This window comes from Pygocentrus nattereri, chromosome 16, assembly GCF_015220715.1.
Source record: "Pygocentrus nattereri isolate fPygNat1 chromosome 16, fPygNat1.pri, whole genome shotgun sequence".
Lineage (NCBI taxonomy): Eukaryota > Metazoa > Chordata > Actinopteri > Characiformes > Serrasalmidae > Pygocentrus > Pygocentrus nattereri.
Window position 1 is genome coordinate 21,436,978 of NC_051226.1, and position 22,902 is coordinate 21,459,879.

The following is a 22,902-nucleotide window of genomic DNA, read 5'->3' on the forward strand; positions in this document are numbered from 1 at the left end:
GTATTTTAAAGAAAAAGCAGTACATGTCTTTTACCTAATCAGAACAGTTGTTTATTTTTTTGTAAATATATGCTCACTCTGAAACTGGTGCCTGAAATGTACAGTATCTCACAAAAGTGAGTATACCCCTCACATTTCTGTAAATATTTTATTATATATTTTCATGGGACAACACTAAAGAAATGAAACTTGGATATAACTTAAAGTAGTCAGTGTGCAGCTTGTATAGCAGTATAGATTTACTGTCTTCTGAAAATAACTCAACACACAGCCATTAATGTCTAAATAGCTGGCAACACAAGTGAGTACACCTCACAGTGAACATGTCCAAATTGTGCTCAAAGTGTCAATATTTTGTGTGACCACCATTATTATTTAGCACTGCCTTAACCCTCTTGGGCATGAAATTCACCAGAGCTGCAAAGGTTGCTACTGGAATCCTCTTCCACTCCTCCATGATGACATCACAAAGCTAAGCTGGTGGATGTTAGACACCTTGCATTCCTCCTCCTTCCGCTTGAGGATGCCCCACAGCTACTCAATTGGGTTTAGGTCTGGAGACATACTTGTCCAGTCCATCATCTTTACCTTCAGCAAGGCAGTTGTCATCTTGGAGATGTGTTTGGGGTCGTTATCGAGATGGAAAACTGCCATGTGGTGCAGTTTCTGAAGGGAGTGGATCATGCTCTGCTTCAGAATGTCACAGTACATGTTGGAATTCATGTTTCCCTTAATGAATCCCAGTGCTGGCAGCATTCATGCAGCTCCAGATCATGATGCTACCACCACCATGCTTGACTGTAGGCAAGAGACAGTTGTCTTGGTACTCCTCACCAGGGAGCCACCACACATGCTGGACACCATCTGAGCCAAGCAAGTTTATCTTGGTCTCGTCAGACCACAGGGCATGGTTCCAGTAATCCATATTCTTGAACTGCTTGTCTTCAGCAAACTGTTTGCAGGCTTTCTTGTGCATCAGCTTCAGAAGAGGCTTCCTTTTGGGATGATGGCCATGCAGACCGAGTTGATGCATAGTGTGGTGGATGGTCTGAGCACTGACAGGCTGAATTCTCACTTCTTCAACCTCTGCAGCAATGCTATTGCCATTCTATTTCTCACATCCTCAGAGAGTTATTTGCCATGAGGTGCCATGTTGAATATCCAGTGGCCAGTATGAGCAAATTGTACACAAAACACCAAGTTTAACAGCCCTACTCCCCATCCACACCTGAAACCTTGTAACTTGAACGAGTCACATGACACCAGGGAGGGACAATGACATAATTGAGCACAATTTGAACATGTTCACTGTGAGGTGGACTCACTTGTGTTGCCAACTATTTAGACATTAATGGCTATATGTTGAATTATTTTCAGAGGATAGTAAATCTATACTGCTATACAAGCAGTATAGATTTACTATGAAAAGATATAATAAAATATTTGCGGAATATGTGAAATGTATCTGTGAATAATACAACAGTTTAAGAGCAACGTTCATCAATAAGCAATTGCAAGGAGGTCTTTGACAAACCCTTGTCAGTAAACACAGTCTGTCTTTGCATCCACAAATGCAGGTAAAGACTGTGCTATGTACATTGGAATCCATATGTCAGCCATGTCCAGTAATCCTTCTGACTTCTCTGGTCTCTAGCTCATTTGTTATAGACTGATACAAAGGATTGTCCTTATTGTTACCAGCATAAAGTTCAAAATCCATCATCTGTCATGGCATTGGGTGTATATTAGTGCCAGTGGCATGAGTAACTAGAAGTTACTTTGAAATCTGTGAAGGCACCATTGACACAAAGATATATGAGGCAACTTGTGCTGTCATCTAGTTGATGTCTTTTTCAGAGACAGCCATGCTTTTTCAATATGACAACATCAAGAAACATTGTGTATGTGTTACAACTGTATTTCTGCATAGTCAGAAAGTGCACATGCTAGTAATTAAGTGTTGAAAAGGTGATGTAACACAGTGATTAAAAAAAGCACCTGTTCTTTTTATTGGAATATGTTGTGGGCATCTTCTTTTTTTTTTTTTTTTGGAAGTGTGGTTTGTAGGTATAGTTGCCCATTCAACCAACAGCTGTTCATTTCAGCCCGGACTGCGTTTTGAAAGCAGGGCAACCAGTAAGAACAGAGATCATTTAGGTATCTCAATCTTAAAGACACAGTAACAAAAACAGACTGTTTAATTGTGTAAAAAAAGAGGTAGTCAAACAACAGTGATGAAAGTTTTAAGTACGTGTTGAATATGAATTTAAGATGAAACTTAATAAAAGATAAATTCAAGTAAGTTGTAGAATACAGCCATATGGCACATACTGAACCTTGTTCATGGGTTAAAATAAAAAGTGTTTAGATGTTAAAATGGAAAAAAAAAATATGAGTAAATTTCATATAGACTCCATCAAAGCAAAAACAATCATGTTCGAGAAACGTTACCAGGGCTTTAAAATATCAGCCAATGTTATGCTGCTGTATCAACAATATACATTATATGTATCAACTATATATGCATATATACAGCTGTTTATTGAGTTTAAAAAGTGTGAGAGCTAAGCTGACTGAGCTGTTAAACAAAAACATTTGGAGTATAACATTAAATTTAAAATATAAATAAAATAAAATTAGTAGAATGTTAACCTCTTAAAATCTGTATCAGTAACAGCCACAAAATGTTCATATCAGTTGGGCCTTAGTAGCTACCCATAATTCCATCACCATGCTGTTAAGTAAAATAATATACTTGTTTAACAGTTGCAGAAGGCAATAATACAAAAAAGTCATAACTTTTCATTTCTCTTTTTAATCTCTGCCTTAATCACAGTACATTCCAGCATGTGCAATTAGCAGTCTTTTTTCTCTCTGACACTTGTCTCACACATGTTAAAACTTTCCTCCTGGCCCACTGATAGCAGCATGATGTGCATGGCAGGTGAAGAGAGAGAGTGAGAGGGAGAGAGAGCTGGAGGGGCGATGAGTGAGCAGAGAGAGATTTTGCCTCTAGGCCCAAACTGAAATTAAATGCTTACTGCCAAGACAGAAGGTTGGTGTGTGTGTGTGTGTGTGTGTGTGTGTGTGTGTGTGTGTGTACATGCATATGGGGTAAAAGCACACTCACACCAGTGTAAGCCCAACGCCCTTCCAAGTAATTCTCCTCCCCTGCATGAAATTGTTGCTGCCTTCCAGTAGAGTGAAAGTGTGAGCATGCTGCTTATCTTGTATTGACTTCTAACAGTTAATGATGGGCGTAGTTATTCAAATATATGGATAACAGCTCATTTTAGGATTTGTCTCCTTAATTGGGTATTCTAATAAGACATGCATGTTAAAAACATAAAATCAATCACAGTATTTTGCAACATTTTGGTTTAGATGAAATGAGAGTGTCTAAGTTACAAATCCTTGTATCTCTAAATTGATAATAGGTTAATCTAAAGTAGGTTGATGGACTTTTTCAATGGAATTTCTGTTTCCATTGGTCAGTTCCAAATGGAAATGGTCACAATGTGAAGGGCAGATAGCATTTTAAAATGGTGTTTAAATTCTTTTTAAAAGCACTATAACGTTTTGATATGACAGAGATGAAATGGACATGTTTCAGTTGTTTCACATTAAAGCAGAAGACATTTTACAGTTTTGGTTAGACCTTTACACTGTTTCTCACAAAATGTGCAGACTGCGACATTGTGCAGGATGCTTTTCACTTTGGATGGGTGAATAGAGAATAGTTTCTCCAGCTCATTCAGGTGTTAAACCTTTATGTTCTTTTGCACATGCCTGAGATCTCCATAACTCAGTCTGACCTTTTGTAGACACAGCTCAACACGTGACAAACATGAAACAAATGGGCCGAATGTCTACAAATGCACTCACAATATGCTTTGTTTCTCACATGATCGGCACATGGTGACAATGGATAGACTACATTCCATTTTGGAAAGTTAAATTAGTGTAAAGAGCTTGTTTGAGCTAATTTTTTAATCCTTTCGATGTTTGTGAAAAAATTCCAGTTACTGGCACATAGCCGAGCCATCGTCTTGGTTGATGCCATGCCAACGCCAGAAACATGCATAAATGGAGAGTTTGTGTCTCTAGAGAAATTTTGCAAAAATCAAATCCAGGGTGAATAAAATAATGTCACATATTTACCATTCACTGTTCAACTGCTCAAATTAATTTATACCTCATTTAAGTAAACATTTTAATTAAATAAATAAGCCTATGGTTCAAGAGCTTAAAGGGACTAAAGCTTTAATCAGGCCTGTAATTCTGGTCTAAATCCAGATACAGCCTGAGAATTTTCTGTCTAATGGTTATTGTTACATTACATAAAGCATGCAAAGCAGGTTACTGCAGGTGCATAAAGAAAAAGAAATAACATATACACAAAACACAAAGATTTACTAAATTAACCCAATGATCAGGCACGGATCATCTCTTATGCTAACTTTCAGCCATAAACCAAGGTTAAACCTTCAGTGTTTTTGTTTTGTATTTATAACAATATTAATTAATTTCTCACTAGGCTGTTGTGATATTATTCTTTTTAGAGCTTGAACAATTTATCCTAATCCAACACGACTGGACACGTCAGATTCAGGCATCATTTCCCAAAATGTGTCTGGCTTGGGTTATATTTGTAATATTTGCATTGTCACAGACCTAATCTCACTTTTAACAGATTTTATCATGTATTTCTCCCTAGTTTTTTTATTTAGTTGTTTTATTCTTCATTCTTTATTATTTCATTACCTCAAAATGAATCTGGCACCTTGAGTCAGCTTGAGTCTCCTACACCCAACAAGTTGTTGACAGAATTTAGCACAGGGGTTCACAGGGATACAGCCAAAGGATTCTATTTTCCATTTCATTTGTTTGGCCAAAAGTATTATGTAGCATTAGTGGTAAATATTAGTAGTATTATTTATGCTATATGTTTGATTTATCATTTTAAACATGCTGTATGTAAACTGATGCTGACTGTTATTGTCTTTGTGATAATTTAATCAACGCTGTCCTATCAGGTTTTATTTGGCACTTTAGGTGATGTTGGGCTGTTTTGGGTCCATTTTAAAAATCAAAATTGGTTAATGTGGGTTAGATTGGGTTTGGAAAAAACGTCCAAAGACTCAAATCTTGATGATTTGGTTCTTTTTGTGTAAGGCTTGGGCAAACTGTCTGTATGCAGATTCAGTTTAGACAGAAAATTCTCGTGCTGTATTTGGGTGTAGACTAGAATTACAGGCCTGAGTAGAGCTCTAGTTCTTTTAAGCTCTTGAACCATCTTACTGAGTCTTACTGATAGAAAAGCTCTCCCAGCCAGACTCACATCTGTCCTGTGTGTGGTCAGTGGCAGTGAGCTCCCACCCCTCTCTTCTCGGCCTGTCCACATTAATCCAGCCTGGCTCGTCCCCTTCTTCACCTCCATCCACCTCCTCTGTCCAAGGAGACACGCCATGCTTTTCAAACACATCGCCTCATCTCATCCGCCAGAGCAGACAGAGATGAGCTCAGAATGATGATAAAAACACAGGCTTGGTTTGATGGCAGTATCTATACTGGCTTGCAGGTAGAAATATTGAAAACAGTTTCTGGATTTCCTGTTGACTGGCAGTGAGTGAGGTCAGCATTTATATATTTTTATCCTTATTTCTCTTTTGTAGCTCAATGAAACCAGTGGAGAAATGCTTTTGAAAATGTGGATTATTAACTTTCAGTCGATACTACGTTTACTGTATGTTTGTAGGTAGAAGAAGAGATTGTTTAATTATTTGATTTTAATGAAGTTAATTTAAGGTTATGTCTGAAGTTATTTGAGCCCATACAGGGGGAAATGAAAGGAACGTTTTCTTTTCCATTTGGGCCACATTTTTGTCATGGTTTGAAAAAAAGTAAAAAAAATAAACCTGAATCTGTCATTGCAGAATGTACATTAACATTCAAAAGGTTGTCATCACTCTCCAAAGTAATAACATTCAACATTCTGGTCACATCTATAATAGTGATTTTTATTTACAGCTTCCTATTATTTATTTGAAATATATCTACTACCAGTCTTGTTTTGTGCAAGTATTCAAAAGTTTTGAATGACTAGATATCACATTTACAAATCATTTCACACTGTAAAATGTAAAAAAAAAATGCTATATGTGGCCTGAAAAAAATCAGTTTTTATTCAACTCAAATAAATACTTTAAATGAAACAGTTAAGAGAAAAGTAGGTAGTTTAAATCAACTTTTGCCTTGAACAGGGCTTGTCTGCAACCAAATGGGTTTAATGTCATTGAAGACAAACTTGAACACGAGTGTAAATGAAATGTAAACATAATCATCAATTATGTAGTTAATTACATAATGGAATTACCTCATTACAATAATTAATGTAATGCAACTTAATGCAAGTATGTAATGTCAATTTGAATGCATAGCATAATGACAATAATAGCTCTACACTCTAATAATTATAGGCTTCTACATCGAAAACAAATGGAAAAAGTCAGAAGTGCATAATCACTATAAATTGGATATAAATATACTTAATTTTGTTACTTACTATGCAATTATGTAATTATGTAATTACACTGAAATAATTATATAATGTAAAATGAATGTATAGCAAATGGACAATTACAGCTCTCGACTTCTTAGACTTAACCTGATCCCAGAACAGCACTGTTAGCCTGAAGCAGGCTCTGATACACAGAGATACAGGAAGCATTAATGCTGTGTTGGGCACAGTGCTTAAGCTTCTTTGGGTCCGCACAGTCTAATTAATGCCACTTGTGCACTGTATTGCTTGTGCGTGTGCTGGAAACATGTGAAAGGTTTAAATTGAAAAATATGGAATCCATTAACCTTGTAGACAAGGGCCATTCGCTCGCATCTCATTAGAAGCAAGGGGAATTGAGCAGCACAGCAAAATCTATTATTGTTTTAATAAGCTGACAATTTGTTAATTTGTGTGAGTCTTAAGTGTAAATGTAATTTCTCATCAGTATCATCTTAATGGGGTGGCTGCACTGGGAGCAGCTTAGGGCTTTTGGAAGGATTCGATTCGATTGAGGAGCCGTGAAGTAGCCCATGAATGCTCGCACACACACACACACACACACACACACACACACACACACACACACACACACTCCAAAAAAGGTATCAGTTAGGACATCTGAAGCTACTAAAGAATTCACAGTTTCTGTGATGTCATGAGAACCTGCTCATTTACATATACTCACCTACTCAGCCTATAGCAGTTTAGCCCCACCCATTCATGATGAAGTTCTAAGGAGTGTTTCAGCTCTGTCCACACTGTGTTTCAGACCCCCCCCCCCCCTCACTTATTATGATTTTTGACACATGCTGACTGAGTTTTGCTGTATATTTATTTATAGTTTACATTATATAATTATTAATTACTTATAAACACTCCTGTGAGTGACAAAGTGTATACTACACTCACTGGTCACTTTATTGGGTACACCTTGCTAGTAAAATGTTGGACCCCCTTTTGCCGTAAGAACTGCCTTATTTCTTCATGGCATACTTTCAACAAGGTGTTGGAAACATTCCTCAGAGATTTTGGTCCATATTGACATGAAAGCATCACACAGTTGCTGCATTTTTGTCGTCTGCACATCTATGATGCAAATCTCCCATTCCACCACATCCCAAAGGTGCTCTATTGGATTGAGATCTGGTGACTGTGGAGGCCATTGCAGTACAGTGAACTCATTGTCATGTTCAAGAAACCAGTTTGAGATGATATGAGCTTTGTGACATGGTGCATTACCCTGCTGGAAGTAGCCATCAGAAGATGGGTACACTGTGGTCATAAAGGGATGGACATGGTCAGCAACAATACTCAGGTAGGCTGCGGCATTTAAACGATGCTCAATTGGTACTAAGAGGCCCAAAGTGTGCCAAGAAAATATCCCCCACACCATTACACCACCACCACAAGCCTGAACCGTTGATACAACGTAGGATGGATCCGTGCTTTCATGTTGTTTACGCCAAATTCTGACCCTACCATCTGAATGTCGCAGCTTAACTCGAGACTCAGACCAGGCAACATTTTTCCAATTTTCTATTGTCCAATTTCATGAGCCCGTGCGAATTGTAGTCTCAGTTTCCTGTTCTTAGCTGACAGGAGTGGCACCCTATGTGGTCTTCTGCTGCTGTAGCCCATGTTCTTCAAGGTATGATGTGTTGTGCATTCAGAGATGCTGTTCTGCATTCCTTGGTTGTAACAAGTGGTTATTTGAGTTCCTGTTGCCTTTCTATTATCTGGAACCAGTCTGCCCATTCTCCTCTGACCTCTCACATCAACAAGGCATTTTTGTCCACACAACTGCTGGTCACTGGATATTTTCTCTTTTTCAGACCATTCTCTGTAAACCCTAGAGATGGTTGTGTGTGAAAATCCCAGTAGATCAGCAGTTTCTCAAATACTCAGACTAGCCTGTCTGGCACCAACAACCATGCCACATTCAAAGTCACTTAAATCACCTTACTTCCCCATTCTGATCCCCTTCAGCAAGTTGTCTTGACCACCTCTACATGCCTAAATGCATTGAGTTGCAGCCATGTGATTGGCTGATTAGCTATTTGTGTTAACAACAGAGGTGGATGAAGTACACGAATCATGTACTTGAGTTAAAGTAGAGATACCCAAGGCAAAATATTACTCCAGTAAAAGTAGAAGTCCTTACTCAACTTGAGTAAAAGTACAAAAGTATTTGCCTTCAAATGTACTTAAGGATCGAAAGTAAAAGTACTAAAAGATTAATTATGGCTCTGATGTCCTGTTATCATTTTTGTAACAAGACTCGCTTCGTGAACTCATTTTAGGTGAAAATCCTTCAGTGTCTCTCTTGGTAAACCAGTCTTTTAATAGAACGTCATTAATTAGTGTGTGACGGTCAGACAGATTCGCAGACGCTCGCAGATAAGACGCGGTGATTTTAATGATCCACTCAGTCCAAAGGATAAAACACAACTCACAGTGAAAGGTCCAGTCCAGTAATCGAAAACATGAAACCATCCTAAAAAGGGCAACAGTATCCAAGGAGCAAAATACTAATCATACACGGGTAAACTCGTCCAAGGGTCGATACACGGAATACACAAAACAACAGAATCAGGGAACGCTCAGTGATTGTCTAAACAATACTTCGCAAAGTTCTCAACCTGATTACCTGCTTAAATATTAGTAGAGGACGAGCATCAGGTGAAAGGAGTTCAATAATCAGGTGACTGAGAGCCACGTGATCAGTCTGTGAATCCTGGGGGTTGGAGTTTTCAAAGACGGAGTCCCCTAGCACTTGATCGATCACATGGTCTCCCCTAGCACTCTGGGAGATGAAGTCCAGCTCCTTCGCTGAATGCGTGACAGTGAAGCTATTAAAATGATCATAAGCACAAAACACTGAAGGTAAACAGTTTCCATCAGGGAGAACTGAGTGGCTCTAAAATCACTTTTACAAATAAACAAAGTTTCAGTTTAAGATTACTGAGTAAATTAGTTACAAGTTGAATAAAAACTTGCTTTAAACTCAGGTTCACAAATAAGTTTTCCTTTACTATATTGATCTGTAGGTCTCTGTTCATAAACTAACCAAAATTAATTTACAATAACATGAAAGTGTTTGTATGATTTCAGAAAAAAGAAACATGCCAGTCACGAATGCATATGTGTACATATTTCTATATTGTGGTCTATTTACACAAAGTTAGGTTAGTTCCAACATTTAGGTAGACGTATGTCTACACATAAGAATGGCAAAAATATAAATGATTGTTTTTTTCTTTCCACTAAACATTACACATAATATCTTTTCATCAGTTTAAATAAAATAATGAAATATCTCCTCTTATAATTTGACTCAAAGCCTAAAATTTGCACTTTCAGTGAGTGAGAAATGCTACAAAATTACCTGTATTTGCTAACATTAGTGATAACTGCACATTCTGAAGGTTAAAACTCCAAATGAAACTGCATGCAGAAGCAAGGCTAATGGCAGAGCCTCTCTCCATCAGCTGTTAGCATTCTTGTCTAGCAACCCCGACACGTTAAGCAATGCTGATGCTTAGCAGAAAAGTGCACAGTGGCAGAGCCTGCTTGCCTTTACTGACTGGTAGTTGCATTGTGTCATCAAAGCACAGAGCCATAAAAGAGCTGTAAGGAAATAGCTTGTCTTGTATAATAGTTCCTGGGAAAAGTGTTTTAAAAATATTAGAGTAATTTTCTTGGTAATTCCAAACAGCCTTTTTAGTCCTAGCAAAACATTTTGCAGGCCCACATGCCATTATAATCCTTTACTGTTTTTAAAGTCTTGACAATTACTGTGGTCACCTACATGGCAAACATTGCTTTCTAGATTAGGTTTCAGGCCTGTAAGTCATGGTACCTTCAATAGACTATAAAAGTGTTAATTAGGCTTACTCATTTTTCCCTCTTTAAATTTTAACAGAAACATCTTACATAGAGCAGTGTTAGCAGCCTGATGTGGTTTCTGGTGTCTGGGTGATGGTTTAGTCATGCAGTTTGTGTAATACTAATTGATAGATATAAGTTTCTATTACCTGTTATTCTATAATAGTAGGTCTGTTCCTATAATTTAGTGTGTGTATTACTTCTGCCCTCCACACAGTAGACAGGGTTTGATTCCCTACCCTTGTGTCCTTGGGCAACACTAGTCACTCTGTATGAGAGCATCTGCCAAATACCACATATATTTGTTAGTTCCATGGACGTGTCTTGGCTGATGGACTACATTTAGCATAAGGAGAAAATCTGTAAATAAGATTTTGTGCTAAACTGTTTGCTTTAACATCATTCTACCTATTTTTTTTAAAACCATAGAACATTGCTTTTCAGAAAGATCTTGTATTCCAGTGTGTGTGGGTGGGTTTACCTGCTGGTGGCCCCCTCTGCTGCTTCCAACAAGAACTGAGAGCCAAGATCCACAGTATCATGCCAATTCCTGTGTTAGTGCTTAGATTAAGAGCTTGCGTCTGCATGAGTATGATACTGTTACATCTCACACATCTGGCAACCCTTCAGCTAAACTGGAGAATGTGAAACTGGAGAAGCTGGACAGTTATATTATATTGCATGTTTTATTGATTAAACATTGCTATTGATCAGACAGTAATGCAATTATTGCTGCATTATTTGTTAGTTTGTAGATATTTTTGGTGGAAAATAATCCTCTGTGTGGATGTCTCTCTGAATCAGTCAGAGTCAAGGGGTGCAGGCGGGCATCCAAGTCAGATGACTCATGTGTTAAAGCGGAATTTCTCTCATTTTTCACAAAGGGGTTGCAAGGACTGCAATGAAAATATAAGCTTTATTTACCATCCAAAATGACCAGTTACCCTACACATGTCCTCTGAGGATTTATTTATGTAACACTGATAATGGGAAAAATTGTTTTCTTTGGGGACTATTTTGTTTGATAATACCCTGCATGAATGACTTTTAAAAATATGTTTTAGGCTTCAGTGTATTCATAACCATTTCATATAATAGCTCCGAATGACTTTTAATGTCTTTTAATAACTATTTCATTGCACAACATTTAGAAAAATTGGTGGCATTCCCCTTTAAACCATGTGTGCTTGTTTGCATATATGTGTGTGTATGTGTGTGTGTCTCTGTGTGTATATGTGGGTTTGTCAGGGTCTCAGATGGAGATGCGGTTGAGGGGGGTTACACATCCACTGCTCCTCTGGGATCTCTCTCTGATGATGGGAACATCTGCAGTGTCACATGAAGCACTGTCCAATCTGTCCTTCATGATTGCACTCTGCTGTGTGTGCGGGTGTGTGTGTTGTTAACTGTAGTTAACCCTTGGATGCATGAGCGACCAATACCTACACTCTTCCATGAGTGGGGTCAAAAATGACCCCAATTAGAATCAATGTGTTTTTGCAATGAATTAAAAAAATGCCTTTAATTTTGGTTAAAGCTGATTATATTTATTATATTTGGGTGAACAAAAGACTGATTTTACATTTAGCATGCATATTTATAACTTTTATAAAGATTTTTCACAAGAAATAACATAAAAAATCTTCAAAAATTATTGTTAGTATGTCCATGTGTCTGCAGGACAAAAAAGAAAATGAACATACATAATACCAGAACACTGTCCACTCACATTTGCCCACACAAAATTATTTTGGGGTACTGGGGTACTGCATTTCCAACAGCAATTGTTGGCTTTGCGGTCTTTGTTTCTTGGACACATCTGGCACCTCTTTCTCTTCTGTCTGCCCTCTGTGCCTCTCTCCTGTTGCTGGTTTGCAGTTTTTGTCACTCCACACCTTCCCATTGCTTCAGTGATGTAGGTTGGTAGGTTCGGGGTACCTTCCAGTCGACTTTTCAAGTGAAGAGTTACAAGGTCCTTTGAGAGCTCTGTGAGGAAATGTCGCCGTGCATTGGTGATTCCTGTGGAAAATTCAGGGTGCTGAGCCCTAAAAAATGAGTAGGCGTTTAGAGTGGCTATATCGATCATGTTGTACCACAGCACCATGGGCCACCTCTGTGTCTGGCGCTTGCAGGTGTAGTTGCCAACCATCTGGTCAATGGTATCTACACCTCCTTTGGTCTGGTTGTAGAAGAGGATTGCTTCTGGTTTTTTCTTTTGGCTGTTTTCATCCACCATCTTACTGTGGTGCATTGTGCTGAGAAGCAGAACAGTCTTTCCCTTTTTTCTGATATAGCTGATCATGGTCATGCTGCCATTGAACCCAAATTCAGTGCTGTGAACCTCCCTCGACTTGGAAGCATTCATCACGGGAGGGATGTCTGGCTTGTTCTGTCGCAGTGTTCCCACAATCGTCCGACCCTTCTCCAGGAGATGCTCTGCAAGAGGCACACTGGTGAAGAAGTTGTCTGTGGTGATGTTGTGACTTGTGTGTCTGAATCCACTGCACAGCTGACGGACAATATATCAATAATGATGTAATAGGTTACCTAACAGGTTAGCTTTTATTACAAGGAATCATGAATACATAACAAATGCAGTAATATCAGCTAACTTACTAAGCTAGTGTAATGTTAGCTAGCTAAGTAAGCCAGCTGACACAATACTAACATTACTACTAACATTATTTTGTAGTTAGCTAACTAGTGTCTACTTTGTTGACCAACATGATACTCTAAGACAGAAAAGGCATGGAGTTGATAAATGAAGATATTTACATGTATGCTGCTGTGACCTCCTGGTGGTGAGAATGCAGGCATCAGATGTGTAAATGGGACAGAAAATGTATCCTGACAGTCACAGTTGGTAAGAATCAAAAGGTTCCCAAAGCAAACCCTTGAGATTCTGTAGGAAATGCTTGGGGTCATTTTTGACCCTGCTTATGAAAAACTGGGGTAGTGACACAAAAACTGCAATTTCTTAAAATGTATAAAAACATTTTTAAAAATTCAAATGGCCTCAAGTAACAAACATGTTTTATGAGGAATACCTGAATATGGAAGTGTAAAAACTTTTAATTTCAGAGATTTTGAAAAATAACAACCCTCGGGGTCATTTTTGACCCCACTTATGCATCTAAGGGTTAAAGAGCCTTTAAAACTCATGTCACTATGTTCACTTGAAGTTCTGTGCTTCCACTGAATTCCTTATGTCATACCATGTTTCTGGCATCTCTCATACCCTCCACCTCTCTCTCCCTCTCATTCACATCCTCTCACTCTCTCTTCCATTCTGTCTCTTCTCTCAGTCTCTCTCTCGCATCCTCTCTGATTCACTTTCTCTTTGTATCATTCATTTTCTAATTGTCATTCTGTCTCATTCTCCCTCTGTCTCTCATTCTCATTCATTCTCTCACTCTCTGTCTCTCTCTCTTTCTCTCTGTCTCTCTCTCTCTCTCTCAGGCAGGTGAGAGGAGATGTGGGAATGATTTCTTTGTGATCATGTCTGAGCTTGCTCGTTCGCTGTCTCCATGTTGAACTGAATCTCTGCACCCACATCAGAAGAACTTGCTCTGTATTTACTTTGCGAAATAATGTTTGCACATCAAACAGCCGAGCTGCATGCGATGCATCAGCGTAGATTGCAGTGACATATTTAAAGTGAATATTGTTCAGATGGATTTTGGGTGATGACAGAGCATGAGATGGTCTAGGTCAACATCCTTCAAAGAAGAGTTTTTCTTTTCAGATACACCGGGGCTGTTTAGAGAACCACTGACCACTGGTGGAAGGAAAACTCCCTTTAAATGCAGTGTTTCTTTCTCTAGTTCTTCACAGGTGGTCAGTTTCTGGCCACAGGATGCTTTTGACTGGATAGTTTTGGTTGGTGGAGTATTCTCGGTCCAGCAGTTTCACTGAGTTGTTTATAAACACTGCTGTGCAGGATCTGCCACTACTGTGTTCTTATCACTGATGTGTGACATAATGTGTTGAGAAGTGCCTCACCCAAATAATATCTGCTCAGTGGGATTCCCAAGTATTGCTGAATGTGGTAAATGATGGCAAACAAATTATAATAAGAAATGATGATCTGTAAAGGACAACAAAGCAACCTCGCGAAGGGGCTCTTAGGAGGCGCTGGTAGGACTAGCGCTAATGTTCGTTCTCTGTCGTTGCTGTCAGCTTAACATGTGGCCATGTATTGTGTGCTATTCTGTGCACAGCTGTGGGGTACTTAGTGCCAGTGTTAGTGCCTACAATAGGGGAAAGCATATGGCTAGAAGTGAACTGCCTGCTATCATAGCTGCTTATTTAGTGCCGACTGGCAGTTCTCGCTTGCTGCCTGTTCAATAAAAGAGCAGTGCAATTTTTCCCACGTCTTATGCTTCTGCTACAGTGATGTCAGAAGTGGGGTAATGTACCCAGAAGCCTGGAGAGAACTATATGTGGCCCCGTTTACTGTTTAATGACCCATAGAATCAAATTTAAAAATCTAAATCAACATATCAGTGAAAATGCTGTCATATTCTGCGGAAAAGGAGTTTCCTAAGCATGAAGGCAGTTGAAAAAGCATTTTCTTATGTTATCTGCGACTAAAGTCAAGTTGCTATGAATTTTCCTACGTGTACAACTCTTAACACTGAAATAATATAAATTATAGAAAAAAAATTTGATTTTACGGAATGATGTAGTCTGTGACTTGCCAAGTGAATGTCAATGTTAATGACCTTAACTGAAGTTAGCAAGACAGGTGGGTAAACAGAATAACAGCTAAATTAAAGGTTTTAATGTATTTTTTAGTATTTTCATGGGTAAATGCAGTGTGTTAATTGAACAGCTACTTGCATCTCTGTCATTTATACGAAGACTTTTGCAAGCCATCCTGTGCAAATTCATAAACCTTACGGGTGTAATTTTGCTAATCCTATCTGGATAGTAGTAATGTGAACTTGACATAATGTTAGCTAGATAATTAATTAACTTATAATACTGACATTATTTCACTTTATCTATTAATTATACATTACTTCTGAGATAACCTTTTCATTTAATGCATTATATAATGTTAGATTTTGTTTTTATCTATAAAACTCAGAGAGTGGATGTACTATACTTTACTTAATATCAGTAAGCACCCTAGCAGTTATATCATAAGCTCATATATCATTGTGAGGTGATTGTAATATACACAATATACTCTATATATAACACTACAACACTATACACATAGTATGATACTAGACCAATTATATTTGATCAGTATTCAATTTGTCCATTTTTTTGCCAGTGCAACGAACTTCTGAGACTCAATTTGAAATTTGGGAAAAAAATGTTTTAATAATTATTTTTAAAAATGATTTGTCTGTGTATTTATTTGCATAGGGTTACATGTAATTTTCTGTTTAATAATTATATGCTTTCTATTTTTTTCCTTGATGCTGACAAATGTACTCAATGGCCATTGTGTTTGAAAATGCAGTAAATGAAAGGAGGGTCTTATTTAATTTAGACTTACACAATGCATTACATCACTACTCAAGTAACACTGTGACAGAGTAATGAATAATACTGGTTTTTATATGGGTTTTGCTCTCAGATGTTGTTGGGAGTCGGCAATGTGGTCTGCTTAGCTTTCAGCTGAATGGACAGGTGGGTGTAGTGGCTTTGAACAAGTATTTGGAGCACTTGTGTTTGCTAGGGGCTCTCTCACCTTGTTTTTGGGGACACTGATGAAGTGGGTCTGGCTCCACCCAGCGCCAGCATCTGCCCACTGACAGCAGTGACAAATCAGCAGTGGGAAACTTTGGTGAAGAGCGGGCGAGAGTGAGGTAGCCTCCCCATCCATCACTAGACCACACACACACACACACACACACACACACACACACACACACACATAGTCGCACAGCCTCTTAAATGACTCTGTCACTTCTTGCCTCTCAGTAGAATAGTGGCTGTGGTCAGGCTGGCCCTGTCTGTCCTCTCTATATGTCTCTGTGATGCAGACTGACACTGCCCTTCAGCAGCACTCAGACGGATTCCCCCGCCTCCTCCATCCTCGCTCTCAGACAGTCCAGGAACTTGGCATGTGCTGTTTAGTTATAGGCATGTTTGATGTTTTTTCCCACGTGATGAGGAAACATAAACAGGAAACTCATCAAGATATGAATGCTTGTTAGTGAAAACTGATTTCTGTTCTTTTTCAGAGAAAGACAAAAAAGAGATACTAGAGGTACTAGAGATCTGCTGCCTGGCCTGAGCCAAATGGAGCCCAGGGCCGTTTTTTGCTTATACATCATTGGACTTCAAATGAATCAAATGAATAATTATTTGTTAATGCATTCTCTGTTTTTTCTCTATCTCTGTAGTAATCGTATACTTTATATTTGCAGTCGGAATAGCTTTGGAGTTTGAGGAATGGTTGAAAGTACCCCAGAATGAAACCGAAGATGAAGTTCAACAGTACATTAATCGCAGTCACACTGTAGATGATGAGAGGGGTGTGTGGGGTTGGTGGAAAGGTCAAAGCAATCCCCTTGCTTGCTAAGCTTGTCTGAAGTGCTTGAAGTATGTTAAGCATTTCTGCACTAGTAGTTAGAGAAACTTTAGTGCAGTGGAGCTAACAGCTAATCAGAGGGTGGATGCTGTTCTCTGCTAGGTATGATCAGCAATTCCACAAAAAACAATGATAATAAATATTACTGGTGTATTACAGATAAAATACCAGTTTATCCCAGCATGACATTTTCTGTTGATCAACTCGAGTGTTTATTAATGAAGCAAAGCTCTGTAAATGATCCTGTCTGTCGGAATCCATCTCTGTTAGTGGATGTGAGCAGGTTCAGGTCAGGCTTAAGTTTCAAATTCAGCTTTGAGATCCGACTCAACCTTGGATCTCAAAGTCATGGGTATAGGTCAGGTTTGAGCTTGAGCTTGGTTTCATGCCCATCCAGACCTCTAGCAGGTGCCTGCAGCTGTCTAGATCTTCTAGAGTTAGAATGTACAGCATGATATTGGTAACTCCTCCGTTTTTCTCAACATTACGTCAGAGTGCGTTCCATCAAAAGGTCATCTCTGATGGATTTTTTCAACACCAGTGCGTATTTTTTTGCCATGCACTGGTGTCTGTTGTTTATCAGCAACATCCACATTGTTCTCAATTAAAATCAATGGCAAGAGATGCATTTCCAAGATGCCAAAGTGTCCTAGTGAATGTGGCCTAGCGCATATTGGTGGAGCAGTGCTAGAGATAAGACTGCAGTATGTGTGGTGGGGGTAGGAGATTGTTGATGAGGGAGGTGGGATGTTTGGGTTTCAAACAGATCAATGAAGAAAGCGAGACAGAGAGAGAGAGAGAGAGAGAGAGAGAGAGAGGACTACCTCAAATGGTATCAGCCATTACATCTGTATGACAGCATGCATCTGAGGTTTGCGACTGCAGCCAAGCCACTCCACGACTATCCTATCCCCAGTGGATTGGGAAACTGAGCCTGAGAATGGGCTTCAAAGCTGAGGAGCTGTTCTTTCTAAAAAATACCAAAAATACTACTGATCGTAGTTGAGAGCTTGACTGTATGGTTGTATGAGAGTCTCTTTCTGCATTCGCCAAGCACACCGCATTCTGTCTGGTTGCTATGCCAGAATAGTGAACAAGAAAAAAAAACAGCCAAGCTGACTCATTTGTAATTGTCACAATGCAAATGCCACTTATCCTGCTTAATTGTTCAGATCTGATTTTACGTGCAGCGTCAGAATTAAGTATAGCCACGTGGGCAGCATAAGTGAGGGGCCGGCAGAACAGATGCCAGTCAAAGCGGACAGTGACAAAAAGCAAGAGTATGGGCTGTCACTGCCATGTGTGCAAAATGGCTCCCATCATTGACTAAATGATTAGCGACTCGCTCCTACGCCTCCAACAGGTGTGCTAGCAGTATGCACACATTGGCGCATGCACTCACTCATTATGTGTCTCTTATACCTGAGTGATTTTGTTGAAGTCTGGGTTCAGAGCCGAGACAATGTAGCGCTTTGAGACTGCTGCTGGAGATGAGTGCCATGATTTGTTTGCCAATTTCCGTCAGAGGCATGCGGGGCAGGAAAGAGAGGGAGATATTGGGGGTGGGGGGGATATATATGCTGTCATGTTTCCATGCCAACGAGTCTTCAGATCTAATTAGCTGAAATGTTAGGGGCTTCTTTTAATTATGATTGAACCCATCCTCCTCCCCCTTACGATCTTTATAGTGATGTTGGGCACTTACAGGCTCTGTTGCTTCTGGAACAGGTGAATTGATCTCAGTAAACCCACTTCTTTCAGTGTCTTTGTTACAAACTAAGCTTTTGGCAATCAGATCTTGTTTGTCTGGGACAAGAATATCACTATCTGGGAGTTCAGTCACTAAGGGAGTCTAGTCTCCCTTAGCTCTATGTAGTGAACAGGACATGAGAATTTATTGTTCAGTAGATTATTGCTGTCAGAACAAAATCTTATTCTGGCCCAAACTTACTCAGAATCAGAGTGTAGTAGCTTAGCAAGCATTGCTATCCTCCATTGCCGGAAGCCTTCAGTTCTCAAAGTGGCAGTGTTTGTAGCTCCAACTGTGGTCAAAAGATGTATATGGAAAGTGACACACCAACAGGTGTGCTAATAGTATGCACACATTGGCGCATGCACTCATACTGCATCCATCACAATAGCATGGCTTTGCAGAAGAAAAGTCCAGATGCTGATCTGGCCTGCCTGGAGTCCAGACCTTTCACCAATAGAAAACATTTGGCACATCATGAAATTAAAAATCCAGCAAAGAAGACCCAGGACTGATGAGCAGCTAGAATCCTATATCAGACAGGAATAGGACAACATTCCTCTCCAAAACTCCAGCAATTGGTCTTCTCACTTCCCAGTTGTTTACTGGGAGGAGATGCTACATAATGGTAGACACGGCTCTGTCCCAACTTTTCTGAGAAGCGTTGCTGCCATCAAGTTCTAAACGAGTTAATGTCTTTCATGAAATCGTAAAATGTCTCATTTCAGCATCTTACGTGTTCAGTGTCTTATTGTGAATAAAACATGGGTCTGTGAGATTTGCAAATCATGGCCTTTTATTTACATATATTTGCATTTTGCACAGCATCACAATTTTTTTGGAATTAGGGTTGTAGGTTTTTAAGTTAATTGTGTCGTTTAACTTGTGTTTGTACATCTCAGCTGTCTCAACTGTTTGAACTCAGTTATGTTGTCTGCATTGGGCAAAAGTTGTAGCTATGGCAAGTAGATGCCTTATAGTGAAAGGGTTGTTGCAGTGGGGTGTGTTTATAAGGATCCACTTGTCTGGTTGATGCGTTCACAGTCTCGCTGTTGTTTTGTATCACCATAGGGCACAAGTGTTGGGATAACCAAAAATGTATGTCTGCATTGAAAATAAAAAACATTTTTCTCCTGTAAATTTACCATTTTGGAGATACGAGGTTTTGAGCCAAGAGCAATGATATTCAGGGCTCAGTTTGATTGAGGATGCAAGAGAATGCCACTCCCATGATAAATAAAAATGATAAAAATTGCCTCTCTGGTAAAACTGCCATCAGACTTTCTATTCCCTTTTATTAATGTAATGTATTATCACTTTCATCTAAACCTACCATTCCCTTGATTTTTTCTCTTTTTTTACAATAGAAACAATGAATATGTGTATTGAGCTATGGTAAATTCAGGGGGCCACTGAAAAGCATGGACTCACCTAATGGCATGGCATCCCACTTGCAGGGTTCCATGCCAGTATCGCATGAAAAGAATGAACCATCTTAGTGAGGGTGGCTCTTCATGAAGATATCCATTTGTAAACAGCAAAAGCATGTGACATAAACTATGGTCAGCTGTGTTTGCCAAGAACACCAAATGTAACAGATGGTGACAGAAAACAGACCAAGAGCCTTCCAGACTAACATGGAGTAAATTAAATAAATCATTTCAAGCACAAATAGAAACTTGAAAGCCTGCTCCAAAGATTAAACTCACTATCATTTATTGTTCTTACTTGCATTCTGAGCACTACCTGTTGAAGTGACAGCATAGAATTTCAGTTTGGAAGAAGCTCTTAAGAAACTCCTTTATGAATGGGAATTAGGAGTCCTATTTCTGACACAAACACAGCATAGTAGCTGACCTTTACCTTGCCACTGATTTGCTGCCCCCTACATGCACCTCTGGATCAGAATGGTCATTCGCATATATTACTTTTTTTAGTATTTTAACAGAGCATGTACATTTTGGAGTAACAGAAATAAATTAAATTGTAATTTAAACAGCTTTAACATGTGATGTCAAACCCCAGAGAATTTTGCAGTACAAATGTGTTTACAAGTCCAGCAATGTTTTGTGACAGCTGTTTATAGAACTGAATTATACAATGTACATTGTGCAGCTGAGTTGTCAGTTTGAGATGAACTGCTAGTATGTTAACCACATGAACCCAACAAGCCTGATACCAGGCCAGAAAAAAATCTGCTTCCAGAGGAGTTACATCATGCACACCTCCTCAGTGGCAATAGTAGAATAATTGTATCACTTCCAGCGTGTAGTATAGGAGCTTTCTGGGTGCTGCTGTGTTTCTTATCCCTGTATAAAAGATGCATGATCCTTTCTTGTTGGATACACGACCATTTTTTTATGCAGCCTGCAGTTCGGAATGGTAAGCAGTGTAACTTACATACACCTAAAACCCAAAGTAAATCACTAAATGAATCAAGCGATCAGATACGAGTGATCTCTTATGATTCTATATTTATGTTTGTCTTTACTAACAAACTAAATTATTATTAATGATTCAAATGGCCTTCTCTTGCCTCTTTAGTGTGCTGGAGCTGCTACTCCCTCTGCGTGTCAGTGACACAATCTCTGTAATCTGTCTTTGACGTCAGGACACAGGCCATTTGATTCCAGCAGCAGAAACAGCCGTTTTAGCCAGGGTGCTCTCGGTGGACTCACAGAGCTTGTGCTTGAGAACCCATCGCTAATGTGTGTCCTTTTATTTTCTGTCTTTTATGGTAGGGTTATAGCGAGTAGTTATGGAGGCAGTTTCTCATCTTTTTAATATTCCAGCCTGGCTGACCCTGGTGCTGGAGCAGAGAGCCAGAACGGCACACTGTGTGGTTTTAGAGGGAGCTGGTGTTATTGATCTTCTCTGCCAGCATGAATGGAGTTTAATTACCTGAGCCGCTTTGTCTGACCTACTCTTCCTAACTGCCCTCTCGGGGCTGTGTGTGCACATGTGTGTGTGCGCGCTCATGTTTGTTTGTGTAAGTAGTGTATTTTCTGGGTAGGCTGTAATATAAAAATGCAATCAGTTCTCTGTAGAACCTCCTTTGTGTTGTGAGAAAAGGCGTGAGAAGAAGATTTGGGAGATTATGCAGCGCATTTTATGCAGTTCTGAGGCTAATTTTGCCCCATCTAGTCTTTCTGTCCACAAGTGGGGCCTGAATCTATTATGAAAATTTCACACTTAATATTGCCTTTTGACTTTATACTCATATGTAGCTTGTGTAGGTGTAACTTGTTACACTTAGTGTTGCGCAAAAGTTAGAGAGCACCCTGCATGTATTTAATTTCCAATTAATACAGCCATTAAGTACAAGTTATTCATTATTCAGTATTTTTTGAGGATACAAGATATTAGATAATGATATTAGATATTAGATAAAGAATACCTTACAAAACAGGTGTTTCTAAAACTAGGAGTTCAAAAATTATTAAAAGATATAGAGAAAAAGGGGACTCCTTATAGCCATGCAAAATAGATAGACCACCAAAACTGTCACCATCAGATAAACGTCACTTCAGGTTTTTTTGCAACTTGGAGAGAAAGGATTAAATCAAGCCCCACTTTTGTTTCTGAAAAAATCCACAGGTGTTTCTGTCCATTTCTCCACTTTGAGACTGTAACAGGGAGCGATGAGGCGGATGCATACGCTGAGATAAGCGACTTTTATTGAGGGCAAATCCAGGGTCGTGGTCATGACAGTCCAGGTTTATAAAGCCAACACAGATCGAATTAGGGACAGACGTGTCGAAATACACTCACGAAACACAAACCCAAATACTTCCAACAGAACATACAAACATACAATCAAACTTATCAAACATCAAACTACATCCAAACAAAGACCTGCAACCACACAGGGGAAAACACAGGGCTTAAATAAAAGAGGGTAAATGAGGGACAGGTGGAAACACAGGTGGAGACAATCAGGGGCGGAGTCACGAAACAAGGGGGCAGGACTGAAAACCAAAGCAAAGAAGCACATGAACAGGACTGGGAAGTAAACACAACACGAACACATGGACAGGACAGAGAGGGGCAAATCATGACAGAGACAACAATTCAATACTGAGGAAGTCTGACATGATGTGTAGCTGTAAAGCCTTTACTGGTGAAAGGAGAGAATCAAAAAATCTCAAACAT

General features: G+C 39.2%; 1 protein-coding gene across 6 annotated transcripts in view; it reads left to right on the forward strand.

Annotated features, from left to right (window-relative positions):
- The window catches only part of si:ch211-12m10.1 (teneurin-2), a 365,065-nt gene that overhangs the window by 184,322 nt on the left and 157,841 nt on the right, over positions 1 to 22,902 (forward strand). The window lies entirely within an intron of this gene.